Here is a 14,228-nt window from a genome sequence, read left to right as displayed (position 1 = left end):
TTTTTTTTTGTGAGGCTTAAATGAGTAGAAACACCTAAAGCACTTAGAATAATAACTGGCACATAGTAATCATTAAGTACCAGCTATTGCAATTAGATAATTAATACCTGGATAACAAAAATTCATGTGGGGAGAGAGCAAGACTTCTGACTTAATAACTTAAAGTAGATGCTGACAGCATCTGAGTAAGCAATGAGGGCAATGAAGAAAAGTCCTCCCACCCCAAATACTGGCAAACAACTAACCTGAACAGTCCTATTATTAACAAGCATGTGCATTTTCAAACACATGAATAAACCTATGCATACGTGGCACAAATGCACACACTCACCATGAAGCCAATAAAAAGAATCTACATCATAACCCAAGATGAAAATAAATTTACTCAAGAGTGAAAGCAGAAAGAAACTTTTGAACAATTTACTAGAGCAAACAAAAGTGTTTTGGGGAAAGCAGATCTTGTACTTATTAAATGGAGGAGCATGAACACTGAAAGAGGAGATGAAATATTAAATAAGACAAAGTAGTCTCAGATAAAAGGGATGCTGAATGAGTAGCCAAAATATGTAAAAGAGAGACGATAAAACAAGGAAGTATTATAAGGAAACTGAAAATAAAACATCTGAATATACATCAGCTTTAGGAATAAAAAGAGCAAAATTGATACCACATAAAATTAAATCAGTAATTAAGGCAATCTTGAGAAACTCCCCCAGAGCACAGAGCATAAAGACAAAAGAGATGGAACGATAAGAGAGAAGATTAAAAATATAAAATAGGAAGAAATAAAATTGTTTCATGGCCAATTGGCATTTTAGAAGAAGGCATTAGACCAAATGGGACAGGAACAATAACCTTCTATCTAAATTGGCCATACATACAAGAGGAGAGGGAAAAAATCCTTTTTGTATCTGGAAAAAGATACAAGTCTACAGATTGAAAGATCTCATTCTGCTACAAATATTAAAAGTAATTTTTTAAATTCTTAAAATATATTTATTGGATTACTGTTCCTATTAAAAAAGAGGTGGGTTTCAGAAAATAGTAACAAATTAGTACTCCATCTTAGACATTCAAGATGAAAAATTATGTATTAACATCTCTAAGAAATTATGCTATTATCTAGTGTTTTTCAAAATTACTTGACCATGAATTTCCTTCTTTCAAATAACATCAATTAACATTCTGCAAAAGTAGTATTCTGTACTGTAGCTTCAAAAGCACCAGCTAATCATACGTTGTGAACTCTTGGAATAATAATATTACATACAAATTCCTTTACAGAGTTGTAGACAAAAATAATTAAGCCTTCTACCTGTATTAGTTTGCTAGGACTCCCATATAACAAAGTACCACAGGCTAGATGGCTTAAACAATAGAAATTTATTCTTCACAGTTCTGAAAGCTAGAAGTTCAAGATCAAAGTGTTGGCAGTGTTTGTTTCTTCTGAAGCTTCTCTCCTGGGCTTGTAGATGGCTGTCTTCTCTGTGTTTTCACATGATATTCCCTCTGTGTGTTTGTGTCCTAATCCCTATTTCTTATAAGGACACCAGTCATATTGGATTAGGGCCCACCCCCAATAACCTCATTTTAACTTAATTACCTTTTTAAAGACCCTCTCTCCAAATACAGCCATATTCTGAGGTGTTAGAGGTTAGGACTTCAATATATGAATTTTTTTGGTGGGCAGCATGATTCAGCACATAACACTACCGAACAATGTTTAAAAATAAAGATTTTCTCAGAGTTCCATCCAATATTAAAAGCCAGAAGATATGGTTCAACTTATTCAGAATTTTGTGGGGTTAGTAAAAGTACATAATATGATAACTCTATACCCAGTCATGCTTTAATTCCTATGTGAAGATAACTTAAAGAAATTTTCAACTATATAATGGCTCCAAAGATTTACTGTTATTGATCAAGATATTGACTGCTATTAACTCAATAAATATGAAAAACTATCATGAAAAAACGGCACACAAAATGGTAGCCATGTTAAAAATACAGCTTGAGAAAAACAGATTGATAATATAAGAAAATTAAACTAATTATACCTTGAATTTGAATTTCCAAAACTAGTAAGTGGACATAGGAGCAGTGAAAGGGAATTCAAACTATCCACTTAATATATCCACTTTTACTTTTGTTATGTCAATAGGTGTGACTTAATTTTTGATGTTTACAACTAGTGTGCATATTTGTTCTTTCTCCTTAAAGGCAAATATTTGTAGAAATAAATGAAGGCATATAACTTCTAAATCATAAGAGAAAACAAAGAAAGCATAGTTTCAATCAGCAGTTCTCAATTTGGGGGGGTATCATTCCTCTTTTACATTCTTAAAAATTATTGAGGACTCAAGAGTTTTTGTTTATATGGATTAATATTGGGTTTGGCCAAAAAGTTCATTCGGGTTTTCCCGTATGATCTTAAACTTTTTGGCCATCCCCAATATATTTTAACACTTAGCATATTCACAAATCAAAACTGGGCAATTTTAAAAACATGATTATAGACAAAAACACATTTCATTAATTATTAGAATGATGATGACATCACTTATGCAACCTCTGGAAAACTCCATCTTACGCTCATGAGAAAATCAGAGGAGGATGAGGCAAATGAAGTCTTACTATTATTATGAAAATAGTTTTGGCTTTGTGAACCCCTTGAAAGGGTCTTGGGAACTCCCAGGGAGTCCCAGATCATTCATTGAGAACTGCTGACTTAAATAAAGAAATGAATAGGAAATGCCAATAAACCCAAAAAGAAGTTGAAAAAAATAAGACCAAATTTGTCTTATAGAAGACATTAATAAAGATGAAGAATGAAAACTGATTCACTTTTGATGCAAGGGCGTCTGCAGCTCGACCTCCCTACACCCTCCGCTAAAGAAACTGGCCTTAAAAAGTGCACTGGTGGCCTCTGTTTTTCAAAACCTAAAGGACACCTTTCAGGCATCACGTTTCCTGACTGCAAGTGACACTCCCAACAACTTACCCTTTCATTAAAGCCTCTCCTTCATTAGTTTCCGTGATGCTATTTTCTGCCAGTTCTACTCATAGCTCTTTGATCATTGTTTTTCTTTGGTTGGTTAGTTGGTTGGTTTTCGTTTGTTTGTCTGTCTGTCTTGGACTTCTCTGTCCTTCTCTGACTCCTATTTTTTGCCCTCTGCTTTTTTAACACTATCTTTAGGACATCTCATCCACTTTCCTAGTTAAATAATACAATATCCTTATGATAATTCCTTCCAGAGTTTTCAATGCATATATGTCTATTCATATACCAAACTGCTTACAGGACACACCTGCATTTGAGTATAAAACAGCCCTGTCAAATTCAACATATTCAAAACTTTGTTGAGAATCTTTCTCCCCTCAAAACAGTTCTTCCTTATACCCCATTCAATTAGTCATCAATCTTGTTGATTTTTACTTCCCAGTTATTTTACAAATATGTTTTCTTCTTTTGCTCTTTATTTCTAATGACCTAATTCAGAACTGTTATATCTTGCCTGAACTCTTGCAAAACCCTCTTATGTGGCCTCCCAGACACCAGTCTAGATCTCCTTTGATCACTTTCCATCTGCATTCAGAGCAATCATCCTAAAAGCCAAATGCTGCCATTTTAACCCAAACTTAAAGCCTTCATCACCAACAAAGCATCTTAGTATGACATACAAGTTCCACTACACATCTCTAACATGGAATCTCTGCCACTCTGCTAAAGACATTATAAACAAATGCTGTATATATAGAGGGAGACACTTTTGACAATAAATGCCAAAATCAATAATATTTTTCATCCCATTTGAACCAATTCATTTATAAAACTCGGTACAAATTAAAATATAATCTAAAATATTGTAATAGCTATATATACAAGTGGTGAATATGCCAGCATTTATAATAAAAAAAGAGGATAAACAAACACACGTAAATGCCAAAAGTAGACAACCTCTTATGTAATGTATGGTATAGTTACTCTAAAAATCCACTAAATAATTTTTACGTATATTTTTAGCAACATGGAAAATATTTACACTGGAATTTTATGCTGAAAAACTTTATAAAACTGCACATAAACTATGGCCAAAACTATGCTTAAAAAATACGTACATATATATATACACCCAACATGGTTAAGACTGACCTTAGGAATCAGATTTTTCCTGTTTTACTCCCCTCCAAATATTTGATAATGCACTCCTACTGCTTTACAATAGAATAAAATAATATGGTTTTCTTGCTTTTAAAGATCCATGAAACTTTAAACCTTGGAGGTTTCTTGGCATTACAGTAATACCAATATTTCTATCCTTGATAATGATATAAAATCTTTGTCCACTGGGTTTAGAATTTTTCTCTTTTCACTGTGACATTTTGGGGTTTATGTAACAAGATGCAATGCAGAAATCAGGGTTTACACTCTTAGAGCAAATAAATTATCTATTAAAAATATCTACAATTTACCTTAGACATTTAATCTCTACAGTGGTTAAGAGTTCAGGACCTGAAGCTAAACTGCCTGGGTTTGTCAGCTCAGCTCTGCCACTTACTAATGGTGTGACCTTGGGCAAGTTATTTAACCTCATTTTACCTTAGTTTTCACAAGCGTAAAATGGGAATAATAATTGCACCTACCTCATATGGTTGATGAGGATAAAATGATTAAAATACGTAGAGCACTTAGTGCTGGGCACACACTAAACACTAAATGTCAATCATTAACTATTATTACCATAATAGGTATAAGTATATTAAATATATCTGTACTATACAATATATATATGTACATTGTAATTAGTTTATTTCACATGCATTATTCATTTGAAATCTCATCACATGCCTGTGAAATAGATAGGGCAGGCATTACAACCGTTTTTGCATATGAAAAGTCTAAATCTCACAGAGATTGGGTCACTTGCAAGAGTTTGAAAATTAGACATTTACCAGATAAAACACACTGACTCATGAATATTCCAATGTTGCCTCAGGGCCCAGGCTCATCAGGACCAAAGTATCTGAGTGAGATGAATCCTCTGGCCAAAGGCAAGAAGCGAAGATCTCTGCTTGTTTTCCTTACTTATTTCAATATAAATGGGCACATACTTATAAATGTTTAACAACAAACTGGGGTGGGAGGGGGCTCTGACTTATATTTATGTACCCACTTCCTGTTTCTGTGCTATAAACACTCCTACCATGGCCAATTTCAAGCTACCATGTGACGTCAGTGAATACAGAGTTTGGAAGAGCTGCTGGCAGTGGCTCTCTCTAACCAGTATGAGCTGGTTCCAGTACACCAAGGACCACAAAAGGAGAAGAATGATCACAAAGGTAAAACTTTGCCCACGGTTAGTCTCAGAGCTTAAATTAAGGCATTTATCTAGCCTTACTGTATAGGAATTGTGGTTAACCTGACCACTTTAATTGTTTTTACTTAAGACTTTAGAGCCACCTTACATTAGAATAACTGTTCAGTTATAAAATCTCCCAGGTCACATCTTTTTGTTTTGGGGCTTACTGTTACCCTGAACCGTACAGAGATGCTCACCAGTTTTTCATTTTCAATGCACAAAGTATAAGGAGGCACTGGGTACTTTGAGATGTTTATTGGATCCTTGGCTAAGTTATCAAGAAAACCACATTCATCAGTACTGCTCTGTCCTCAGGGGAGATCAAGGAAGGATATCCAGGGCTTTACAGTTGATCTCTATGTAGATCTTCCTCTGACTTTATCAAATATAGATACCACACTTTTTCAGAGGGGCATGTTTCTTATTCTTCTACATTCCAGGGCTCTGGGTTCTTGCTAGCATGAGTGGCCTGACATTGCTGAGAAGTCAGAGGAAGGCATTTTCCTCTGGTTCCCTTATCACCTTAGTGAAAACTCAGTGTATTCAACTTGGATCCTCTACCTGGTTCAAGGGAGCTTGAGAGAACGCTGATTACTTTCTGATTTGTCTTGCAAAATTGCCGAGAGCAATTACCTCAGAAATGGGAAGCCAGGAGCTCCTAGATTCTTTACAAACATGAATGGATAGCTGAATAGTCATGGGTTCCCAGCTTGAGCCACTGGTAAAAGTTTTCATAGGGCATAACACAGTTGCTTGCCTTATTATTATCCTAAGTACCACTGTACGATTTGCATTTACTGAAAGAAAATATCCAAAAGAGTATACTTCCCAGTGCCCTAGACATATATTTAGTTAGGGATCAGACTGACTTAGCAGGGTCTAATTGGTTATCTACAAATCTGGTTCTGATATGAGGCTCTAGTGCTCCAAATTCTCAAAATACAAGATAGAATTGCCTGTTGAACTCTTCAAAGATCATTGATGATTAGAAAAACCCTCCTCTACTGACATGTGGAGAAAGTGACAATGCTGGAAAGCATCAGCTCTTGACTAGAAAGGCATGAGCCTCCTTCCCCTCATTTTCCTACTTTCACCCTCTCCACAATGTACCACGGCTTCAAAAACAGTCACTCAGGGACTGGCTTCTAGATTTTTCTGTATTGAGTTTGACAGCTGAGGCTTAATGATAAGTAACCTGCCTGCAGCAGAAATAACTTAATTTTGTACAGGATGGTAAGCCTTTGCCCTGGTGGTAGAAGGAGCTAGAGATACAGTATTGATTAAAGAACTTTACGTAAATATATTGCAGAATGGGTACCACAATAATATACCATACTTAAAATGCTGCAGCATTTAACATTTACTCTGGCATTTTTTGTATCCACAAGAAATGCGACTGAACAAATTAAAAAGGGAGGAGAAGGTGTTTAAAAATCTGAGTGCATATATGCCAATCCTCCATCCTCTAAAAGCTGACCCTGAAATAAAGATTCAGGTCAAGTAGTGTATTTTGGAGGTGATCCCAGGAAGCACAGTATGAGAACAACAGAATGAGAACGGAAGAGAGGAGGACCATAAAGAGGATGTGTTAATGGCTAAGTCGCTACTGTGAGCAACTGAAGTTCAGTGCCCCTGGGAATCAGCCAGTGTAAACACACCTCCAAGGTAGGAGCTAACCTGGGTACTTAGCCATCCCTCTTCGCTCAGTGGCTGAGGGTGGCTCTTGATGACTTTAAAAACAAGACACTCATGGCTTACCCTGTACTCTAGGTGAACATCACATCTAGTAGAAATAGAGACATCGGTGCTTAATATAGGAAGCCATTGGTATATACAATAATTGTGCAGCAAAGCTGCAGGTGAACCTGAGTGGGCCGAGAGGATATGAATCAAGCACTGACAGTGTCTGTTATAACACACCTAGTTCAAGCATGAGTGGTTTAAGCTTGGAAGGAATCAAAAAGCAAGGACTAAGCATGCAATGGAGAGGATGGCAGCTACCGAATAAGCCATATAAATTTCCTCTCTCTTTTTTCCCTTGTTGCTTTTCTCCTTTCTGAAGATTCCCTGACCTGACAGTAAATTCCCACATACCTGCCCGTGAGTCCTACAAAGGCCCACAAGTCCTACCTGCTTCTCCATTCACCAGACCTAGCCCTCCCCTTCTCTTGTTAAACATACCTGTCCTGTTGCCCACCTCCTCAGAGATTCTGCTTTCAAAAGCAACATATCATTACCAGATAAACTCTCATGTACTAAAAAGTTGTTGATTAACATATTATCTCACCCAAAGATATTTATAATTTGTCAGTGAACTAATGATACTTAATGCATGAAGGGGATAATTAATGGTGCACTTTTAGACAAAACGGCAGGTAGATGGTACAGGAATTTGAAGGGATAGGGCCACTCTCATTTACTTATGAGATTTCTATTCCCTAAAGGATTCAACTAAGAAATATATCCCCAGTTAGCGATTCACAGTGAATAATGTTATGCTGAAATATCTACGAAGTCCAGCTTTAATATATACCTATTTATTATGTAACTCAGTTGCTCCCACATATTTTACTGAAGAACCATTTAAACAATGTTTAACCTATTTTCTTCACTACCTTTTAAAATATAATATCTCACATATATAAGTACACATTTTATCTATGTGTACATTACATATAACACAATAATAATATATCAAAATGCCTCTGAACTCATCATAATCCAAGAATGAAAAATTCACCAATAACCTGGCATGCATCTGTATGCTCTTCTCTATGCCCCTCTTCACCTCCCCTCCACAAAGCAACCAACCCCTATCTTGAATTCTGTGTCATAACTTTCTCTTTTAAAAATATGAATAAATAATATACTGGTTTTGCTTGTTCTTGAGATTTATGAAAACACAATATGCAGTATTCTGGGACTTGTGACTTTTTAAATGTTATTTTTCAATGTTACATTCTTAAGATTCATCCATATGGCTGCATGTAACCTGCAGCTACAGAGCATTCCTTTTCACTGCTGTGTACAATTCCACTGTAAATATATTTCTATTTCATTTATCCAGTCTCCTATTGATATACATTTGAGTTGTTTCCAGTCTTTTGCTCTTTTGAGCAATTTTCCTATGTTCTTGTACCCGCTTCCTGGTACATACATGTAACAGTAGGTATCTAAATTAGCAAAAGTTTATTTATGTGCCAAGATGTAACTATAAATGAAAATGTTCAACTTCACAAGACAATGACCACTGTTTTCAGAAGTACGTGGGAATGAGTCAGACTGTCCTCCCTTTATCCAGCATGCTGAGTTCCACCAAAACTCAGAAGCCACATTTTGTTGTTATAAGCAACCTCCAAAGTAGAAGGTAACCTCTTTAAGCAAAGTCAGTGTTCAAGCTCATTTGTATTCAGGTATCCTCTGAGGGGGAAAAAAAAAGAAGCAGGCATTAAAAACACACACACATGCACGTAAGAGGAAAGGAATTTACTTTTCCTTTCAGAAGTGTGCTGTTCAGAAAAAGGGAGACAAGTGTATTGTGCTCCCTCAAACTCTCCTGGGACTCTTCCCCCAGCTTTGGGTGATTTGAAGCTCAGCCAATGCAGAAGTATGTCATATGCAATTCATAAACAGCTGAAGAGAGATGGACCAAACAGCCCTGTTAGAGATTATCATTAGAAAGGCTGCATGGTTGGCAAGTCATAGAGATTTTTTTTCCGGCAACAGTGGGCTGTATACATGTAACATTTTATTTGACATCAATTTGGTGGTGGTCCCATAACCATGGTGGGCTTGAGCATGAATCAAGTAGGCTTTGGTAGAGATATCTGCCTGTACCTGATTGACTATTTCAGTCCCAAGGACTACTTCCTTGAGCAGTGGTCATTTCATATAGATATATATTGTACTTATGTAACAGATATATTGTATTTTTCCGTAAAAATTATTCCATATTGGTGTGGCTTTGTAGTGAGGTCTGAGTTGGTGGCTGGCCTGAACAAGTAGCCAGGCCATTAGAGATGGCCCGTTTATTTGTGCAAAGGTATATTTTTATCAATATTGGAATGATGTGCGCTATGACCAGGACAGCTGTCTGAAGTTAGCCTACCGTGGGGAGCATATCAATTACGGTAAGATATCAGCAATTTATCATTATGACTGCATATGGCTAAGGCATTACTTGAGATTTTTCCCATGGTGCAGAGATACTCTTTCAACAGTAAATCATGGCAAGTCTTGTAGGCTCACACTGAGCCAGAAGGTTGGGTATAGCAAAAAGTGAGGCTGTTCATGAGGCTAAGACTCTGTTCATAAAATTTGCTAAGTTACTAGCAGTGCCATTTCCATTTCACAATGCAAAATTTGGGGGGCTTCTCTCATCTAATGGGTGTTTAATACAAAGTCACTCACTGTAGAAAGAATTTGTCAGGTCAGAGACTTAACTTTTCAATTAATGAGACAACCTCTCCATTAGGGATCAATGACAAACTAGTAATTGCTACTCAGCCCAGATGTCAAGGATAATAGAAGTCTAATTGCCAAAGGCTCCAGTAAGCTGTGAGATTGTTCTAAGATACCTATAATTTCACGGGGGACTGAAGGAGATAAGGAGATCCAAGGCAGAGCCTGTTTTATTGTTGCCTGAAATTCTTCCATGGCTTCTTATTATAGGGAACTCCTCTCCAGTTTGGGAGCTTATTTGGTGAATTTCTCTTTTTAAGGCTGAATAATATTCATATATACATGTATATTATCCATTCATCCATCACTGGACCCTTGACTTGTTCCCACATCTTGGCTGTTATGAATAATGCTGCGATGAACATTGGGGTGCAATTATCTCTTTGAGATTCTGCTTTCTATTCTTTTGGAAATACACCCAGAAATGGGATTGCTGGATCATGTGGTAGTACTATTTTTAATTCTTTGAGGAACTTCCACACTACTTTCCTTAGTGGTTGCACCAGTTTGCATTCCCACCAACAATGTAGAAGGGTTCCAATTTCTCCACATCCTCACCAAAACTTCACACACACACACACACACACACACACACACACACACACACACACACACAGAGTCCTAATAAGTGTTCCTAACAAGTGTGAGATAATACCCCATTTTGATTTTGATTTGCATTTCTCTCTGTCTTATCTACTATTTAAACTGTCCGTTGAGGCTTTTTTCCCCCCTGACACATAGGTTTTTCATTCTGGAAGTATCTTTTTGTTTTTTCCAAATCTGTCAGTTCATTCCTGATAGGTTTTGTTTCATGCTCATCTTTGTCAATGCATCTTTTGTTTCTTTAAACATTTCCTATGCAATTATGTGAATTATCTGGCAATTCCAATATCAGTTTTCCTTGATGTCTCAATCTTTTGTTCACTGTTTCTTTTAACTTTTTCTTATCATGGCTGGTCTCCTAATGTACTCGATGATCTTCATTTATAAATATTTTATTTAATCTTATTGGTCCTATAGGTCTAAATTGGGAAAACTTTCCTCTAAAAAGTATTTTCTTTTGTGGGTGATGGGGAGGGATAACAACCTGAAATGACCTCAGTCCTTCTCTTGATTTCTCAAGGGAATCTCGGTCCCAACTTCACCACCTTGCCAGAGGAGCCTCGGTGTCTAGATAGCAATGCTACTAGTGGCATCTTGACTTCTGACCTTTTTGGTCCCAACTCCATTCCACTGATATGGTTCCAGTTCACTGTCAATATGTGTACATGTATGGGAGGGTCAGTAGGCAGGTTTTAAAGATATTCCCTACATCTACAAGACTAGCAATAACTCAAAGTGTACATTATCATAATATAGCTGCTTTATAGGAGGGTCCATTTGAACATCTAATCAGCCAGAATGCCAGAAACAGAGGTACAGTAACCTTTTCAGCAGTAAAATGCATTAACATTTGGGGGATACTAGTTTTTCAGGGTCCGCAGCTTGGGAACTAACTAATAGAATGTCCAAAATACAAGATTACATTTTAGAGGACTTAAAAGTTCTAATTTTTTTTTTTTTACCACTCTTCCACCATGATGTCATGTGTTATTTCATATTAATTCCTCTATGTAATATCCATGCATATATTTTCTCTCTTAGACTCAATATTCTCTTCTATCAATCTGTTTTTTTCTTGTGTGAGCAGATAGAAAAAGTACATGTTTGAGTTTCAAATCTATACAATTTTTCTCTGATGATTAAGAATAAAGTGACCAAAAGAATAAAGTGACCATATTTTCTCTTGGTAGCTGAACAGCCAAGAGAAAGTGATGAATAGCTTGGATGGTCCATAAAATAGTTTGTTATTTTTAGATGAACAGGAGACATTAGTATCCGTTTAAGGATTTTTTCCTTAAATGATTTTTAAAACAGCTCTCTTCTACTAGGCAAGTCTTCCTCAATTTACACATGATGAAATCAGAAAATACACAGAAATACTGCATACATTCACTATATAATTGACACTGAGTTACGATAAGCCAGGACTATGCACTGTCTGTTCTGGAAGGGAATGTATGAACTTCCTTTTTTGATCCATTTGAATGCTTTATTTTTGAGAGTCATTGTCTTTATTAAATATTACTTTACACTGAATTAGTATTTTTGATTTTTATCAAATGAACCAGGGGGTTTTTAAGGTTACATTTTATGATTCAATCGTTTTCTTGTATCTTTGAGAATATTGTGATTTACTAACATATTTAATTAGAAGCAAAGATAAAACTTGAATTCTATAGTTTAGATTTTTTAAAGAAACTGTTAGGCACACAAAAGAATCTATGGCTATATCTATGTTCTTTTTTAAACATACATTTTTTCCTTAATATTTTTGATTGGCATTTAATTTTGTCTATATCTGATATTTCTCCATATCAGCATATAAAATTTTTTTCTTGATTTTTTAACTACATAGGTGTATCATTATAGATAGACAGACTGTTTCAGGTTTTACTTATTAAAATCACACTTAAGTGAATACTGGAATATATGTTCTTGTTCATGTGGGTAAACTACCCATAAGAAAAATTTTTAGAAGTAAAATGCTGGGTCAAAGGTAAATTAATTTCTCCCTATAGAAGTTATGCAGATTATATTCTCCCTAAATAGTTTGTGAGATTACCTACTTCCATGTCACTGCCAACACTGAATATTATCAAAGTTAGTTTTTGTCGTTCTGGTACTTGTGGGATATGATGAGAATTTTTTTCCATTTCCTGTTCCATGCTCCTTCATTGTCTCTATCCTCTGCTACTAAAACTTCAGATGATGAATTTTGGATCTCCTGGAACAAAACTCTGTATCTTTTAACTTTTGTCCCATATTGTTCATTTCTTTGTCTTTTGCTCTAAATTATAAGACATTTAAGCTTCTTTCTCAAATCACCTATTTGGAAGTATTTTTTTCAGTGATTCAGGGATTTTCTTTTTCAATTTTCTCAATCCTATTTTAAATTCCCAGAGACTAATTTCATTCTCTGATTGGCACTTTTATTACAGCAGCTTGTGAGATACTTTTTCAAATCTAAGGATACTATTTCCCAGGATTATTTTTATTTGTTCTTACCAATCCTCCCCTTTCAAACCACTGGGTTTTCACCAAATGTCATGATACATGCCTGTAGGTTGATATTTATAAAGGACCAGGTTGATCAGCATATTGAAGAGGCCTGCACTGTCAAAGGAAAGTAGTCAGTTCTCTAAAAGAGCCCATCCTTTGAGTGGGAGTCCAGGGCAGGGCAGGGCAGGGAAGAGGGTTCCTGGCAGCAGCAACTGTGTTATCTGACAGCCCAGGCCAATCGATAGGTTTGCTTGGGGTTTGTGAGGGTTGGGCAGGTTAGCAGATGGGGATCCCTCCCAAAGCCAACATTATTAGGGACTATTCCCCATGAAGGTGGAGCATTTTAATGCTTTTATTTCTTGGGCAGATAGATACCTCCTCTTGTCCCCTTCCAATTCTTCCCGGTGCTAGTAGGGATCTAAGTGAAGCTCTGCTAGCTTTTCTTTTCCACCCTAATGCCCAAAGAAGGCCTTCCCAGTTCACACTTATTGTTTTCATTTTTGTTCTTAAAAGAATGCTTATGAAGTTGGAGCTTCTCTGGAACAGTAACCTCCTCGTAGGAAGGGAAGGGAGCAGAAGATCCTGCTGGCCCTCTGCCCTGATGGCTGCCTTATTGCTCACTGATGCTTTTCTTTATTCCCTAAAAAAAAATTTTTCAAAGAGTTTTGTTGAGCAATAATTCACATGCCACAAAACTCTTCCGCCGACTCTAGGCTTAGCATTTCTCCGGCGCTCCTGGGAAGTCTGCGCCCATCCCTGGGGGATCGGAGCTGGGCCTTTCCTTCCTCTCTCTTTCTCCCCCGTCACCTCCATTCTGTCTTCCAAGATTTTCTCAAAATTTCTGGCTCACAGCTGCCTCCTTTTTAAAATTTTCTATATACAGCTCAGTTTCATTCTTTAAAAATGTCTCTTTTTTGTTATTTCCATGGGATCTTTGGAGGAAAGGGGGCTAAAGTCATGGTATTTAGTCTACTTCCTTCCCAGTTCCATATTTTTATGAATTAAGGTAGCTTATTATTGCATTTATGGCATGTATACTTCACTAATGAGGGGCGTAGATAACATACCCACTGAAAATATAATTTGGCTGATGGAGAGGATTCACTTAAAAGGTTGTAAAAATCCCCCCCAACCACCCCCATTTTTAGGGGGGAAATTAGGTGCCTCTGAAGAAAGGACATTTTCAGAAGGAATTGTTCAAAGTAACACAACATATTGTTATCCCATAGTAACCCTGTACAGCACCAAGAATGATACTCTGACTCTATTATGTACACAGAAAAACCTTACTTGATTCATCTAGAC

Source organism: Phocoena sinus, chromosome 9, assembly GCF_008692025.1.
Source record: "Phocoena sinus isolate mPhoSin1 chromosome 9, mPhoSin1.pri, whole genome shotgun sequence".
NCBI lineage: Eukaryota > Metazoa > Chordata > Mammalia > Artiodactyla > Phocoenidae > Phocoena > Phocoena sinus.
Note: the sequence above shows the minus strand (reverse complement) of the source record.